This window comes from Tupaia chinensis, unplaced genomic scaffold, assembly GCF_000334495.1.
Source record: "Tupaia chinensis unplaced genomic scaffold, TupChi_1.0 Scaffold000081_1, whole genome shotgun sequence".
Lineage (NCBI taxonomy): Eukaryota > Metazoa > Chordata > Mammalia > Scandentia > Tupaiidae > Tupaia > Tupaia belangeri.
Genome location: NW_006159542.1, coordinates 5,723,861 through 5,728,271, shown reverse-complemented (window position 1 = coordinate 5,728,271; position 4,411 = coordinate 5,723,861). Strand labels below are relative to the sequence as shown.

General features: G+C 52.3%; 1 protein-coding gene across 1 annotated transcript in view; it reads right to left on the bottom strand.

Annotated features, from left to right (window-relative positions):
* Positions 1 to 3,154, bottom strand: part of TMEM268 (transmembrane protein 268) — a 36,484-nt gene extending 33,330 nt beyond the window's left edge. The window contains exon 1 of the mRNA XM_006142786.2: positions 2,998 to 3,154. The gene's annotated coding sequence lies outside the window, so the exon portion shown is untranslated. The remainder of the gene's footprint in view (positions 1 to 2,997) is intronic.
* Positions 3,155 to 4,411: the final 1,257 nt, after the last annotated feature.

Here is a 4,411-nt window from a genome sequence, read left to right as displayed (position 1 = left end):
GAAGACTCTGGAGCCAGAAAGCCTAGATTTGAATCCTTGATCTGTCACTCACTTGCTTTGTGACATTCACTGTCAAGGTACCCACCAGCCCAAACCTAGCTGTTCTTACCTGTAAAATGAAGGTAAGGAAACCTAGCTCTCAAGACAGCTGCGAGGACTTAAAGGAAGGAAATGCAAGCATGAAATCTGGTACCCTGCTCACCATACAGACTCCTTCCTTTAATATGGTTTTCCTATTTCACCTGAGACAAAACTGAGGCTTAAAAACATGAAGTGACTTGTCCAAGAATGCTTGGCTCTGAGCTGTGGAGTCTGGAGGTGACCCACACCACCTGGCTCCAGAGTCCAAACCTATAATTTCCATGCACTTGAGCCTGCAGACTGCTCTGGCTGTCTCTGGGCCTATTCCTTAAACCATCTTACAAATAAATAAATACATTAACAAAGACTAGGTCATCTGTATTTCCCGGGCGTGATCTAGCAACAAATTCCAATGGTCCCTGAGATGCTATAGTGGGGAGGACAGGGACCTTCTCCTCCTCACTAGCCCCAGGCCTGGCCCACTACCAGCATGACCAAATGTGCTCAGTGTTTACCAGCCAATCTCATCATGCCTTACTTCCTTCCTCTTGCCTTGTACCCCCAAGAGGCAAGAAAGGAACGGAAATAGCCACAGCAATACATTCCCTGTACTTGACATTCACTGAAGCCCTTCCTCACCCCGTCTGATCACTTCCTAGGCCCATGAGGCAGAGATAGTCCTCAGATCCATGTTCCAGACAAGGAACCCAGGGACATGATAGCCAGAAGCCTGCAGCCCGGAGCAGCTGCACTGGAGTCTCAGAAAAGCCTGGGGGACCCAGAAGCCAGGAGGGATCATGCACAAGCTGGGGCAGCACAGAAAGCCTTCCAGGTTGCACGGAAGTCCCCACTAGTTGTAAAACCCCACAGCCAAGGCAGTGTTCTTAGGCAGAAATCACAGTACCCTAGTGGCCCCATCAGTCTCCCTCAAAGTCCCAAGAAGATTTCATTCATTCACCTGGAAACGATTTCTGTAATGGCTGAGTCCTGCCACTTCCTACAGGTGCGACCGCGAGCATGTCGCTTAACTGCTCATTGCCTCAGTTCTCACACATGTAAGTGAGGATAGTGATGGTAACTTTAGGTTGTCGTGAGGTTTTACAAGGTTTTAAAAATTCATATACGCAGGACCAGCAGTTGGTGTAATGGCTATGTCGCTGGACTCCCACGTAGTCGACTGTGGTTCGAGTCTGGGACCCGACCCGGTGGCTTAAAGTCACGCCAGGCGTGTGTGCACACATGCCCAAGATCCCAAGAGGGGAATGGAGGAGAAGGGATTGCAGGATTGCAGCATGGCCATCCCCGCATGGCCATCCCCCCTGGGGGTTGATTTCTTGCTTTCTGTCTCTCTGTCTCTCTCTGGTGAGCACATGCACCCTAAAATAAAAACCTCTCCCCCCCCAAAAAAAAATTAGTATACACAAGATAGCCCACAACAGCACAGGATAAACAGACATAAGCAAAGGAATACAGTTTTCATGTTTACTCCCAGACACTGCCTAAGAACTTCTAGGACCAGACCCGTGCTTTCTCCATTATGAAACCAGAAATAAAGTCTCAAGTCGCTTCTCAGCCCTCCCTGCTGGAGATCAGTATCTGGTGCAAAAGGCCAACTCCCACACAGAGAATGGGGACAGAGGCAATGGTTGTAAGAGGGAGCATCTTCAAGGAAGGATTCTCTGGGAGGCTTCCTGGAAAAGGGAAGGAGGCTCCTGGGCTTGGCAAAGGTGGAGACAGAGACCAGCGCCTAGCAGGGAGGGATACAGACCAGCAGTCAGGATGGGCCCATCAGGGCACAAGGTCCTCAGTTCGTGTACTCTTTCTGCATCCCTCACCCAACTCCCAAGCTGCAGAGGGCAGGACTGGTGTTGGCAAGACCCCAAGGTCAGACCCAACTCCACCCTGAGCCCCTAAACAGCTCAGCCCAGTACCAGCCTGTGGGCAACCAAGGGAAAGACACAGCATGGCCTTGCAGCTTCTGCGACTGATGGGTCCTTGACTCCTGCTTCTCCCAGTTCCCTCTGCCAGACCTGCACTGTAACCAGACCTCCAGTTGTGGGTTTTTCACAACTCCCCTCTTTGGTGGAGAGCCCCTGCAAAGGAAGTTCTCCTTAGGAGCTGAGCAGCGGAAGTCTCTCCTTTCCAGGGCAGTACACGCCTCCCTGAGACTCGTCAGAGACTGAGAGAGAAACTACGGTTTCCTAAGTCACACTTCGCTTTCGTTTGTCCAACAGGAAATCAAGAGACCACAGGAGGCCGTTACAGAAATCTTGAGAGACAATGAGTCCAAGCTTTCCATTTCACAGATGGGGAAATTGAGACCCAGGAAAGAAGGTAAACTATACAAGGTCAAGGAGCAGGCCCTGCAGTGAATCCCGGGCTCCTGCAGGTCAGGGCTGCCCCACCGCGCATGGCCTTAGCCTTGGGCAGCTGTGCCTTGCCCCAGTGTCCGCCCTGGGTGCTGTCCGGTTTGCAGCCTGGGGAAGGGGGACGCCGAGAAGGCGGGGACATTCTTCGCCCCAGAATACGCCGCCGGCCGCAGGTTCCCAGGTGGCGCCGGAAAGCGGCTCCCACGCCCGACCGGCGGGGAAGAAACCCAACAACGCTCTGAGGAGCCGGGGCGCAGCCCGCGATGCCGCCCCCAGGCGTTCCGGGCGGGAACGCAGGCCGAGGCGGAGGCGCCCAGGCGGCCCCGCAACGCCCCGCCCGCCGCCCAGGCCCGCCCCCGGCCGGCAGGCCCGGTGCCGTCACCCCGCCGGGAGGAGCCGCCGCCAGGCTCGCCTTGGCCCAGAGGGAACGTTTCTCCCCGGTCCGCGGAGGAGGCGCAGGGCGGCTACGTTTCATCAGCCGCCGCCACCCCCAGGCCCCGGGACGCCGGAACGAATCTCCGCGCGCTCAAGGCCACGTGCGTCGTACCTGGACTCTGCGTGCACCCGTGACCTGAACGCCTGACCTGGGTCAGTCCCTGCCAGGGTTCAGCCGTGAAAGAGCGGCTCACCGCAGGGGTGCAGCCCCCGGTCACGTAGTGTCACGGGATCCAGAAGAGAAGGCAACATTTCGGACCAGAAGTTTCTCAGGGACTTGTTCAAATTAAAACCAGTCAGAATGTCCAAGATTAAAAAAAAAAAAAAAAAAAAAAGTGTTCACGGTATTAAGTAAAACCATTGCCCAGGCAACAGACGACCCGAGTTCTAATCCAGGTCTCTTCACTTTAGGTTATCTTCAGAAAATTGTTTTACCTCCCTGTCCCATCCTTTTCTTTAAAAAAAGAAGAATGAAAGAAGAAAGATAAGTATTTCTTAGGTTTGTGTGTATGATTTAATGAGATAATCTGTGTGCAGTGTTCACAGTTACCAGGCACACAACTGCACACTCGATGTGGACTGCTACCCTCACCATCATCACTCCTAAATTCAGAGGGGTCTGCAAGGAAAAGAAAGGAAGTATCCTCCCCCCACCAAGGAAAAACTGCCTTGCATATTTTTCCTTAGACCACACATGTACAGTGTGTGTGTGTGTATGTGTGTGTGTGTGTTCAGAAAGGGGAGCTTGTGCTATTGTTGGGCAGCCTGCTTTCTCCTTCATAAAGTATCCTGACATTAATCTCCTGCCAGAGTACTCCTAGGGCCCCATTTCCCCTTAAGGGGGACATAAACTTCCGGTTTATAGAAAGGGCCTTTATCTTGCTTGCCTCTCCCTCTGGGTGGGCATGCAGGGGGTTCCCATTCTTGCAGACAGGCTTTGCTGGGGTGCTCACAGCCATGGTGTGGCTACATATCACAGCCTGCACTTCTACCAGAGGACCTGCTGAGTCAGGCTGTGCATGCGTTTTTAATTTCAGCAGACATTGACAAATTGTTACAGGACTCTTGAACCACAGGATTTAGTGGGCTCCATGCTCCCCCAAACCATACCTATCTCAAGGCATGGTCATCGTTCAATATCCCCGTTCCCAAAAAGAGAATAAACCTTTTGGAAATAGGTCAGTTTCTGCCCATGCTCATAACGATCCCTCAAATGCCCTACCCTCAGGATGTATTGAATGCATTGGAAGAGGTCAGAAGATGGTGCTACAGTAAAACTTGAAGCTCTGCAGGGCGATCTCACATTGGAAAGTTACTGGTTCAAGTCTGGAGACCTCCCCAAGTACACTGAGCACACACTCGTTCATGATCCAGGCCTCACTGAGAGCTGGCAATGAACCATGGTGTTAAGACCCTGTGAGGATGTAGTGCTCTCTCTCTCTTGCAAGGAATAAACTTAAAAAACAAAATGTATCCAAAGTAGTGAATGAAATCAGGGCCTCGACTTCAGATAAATCCAAATGACC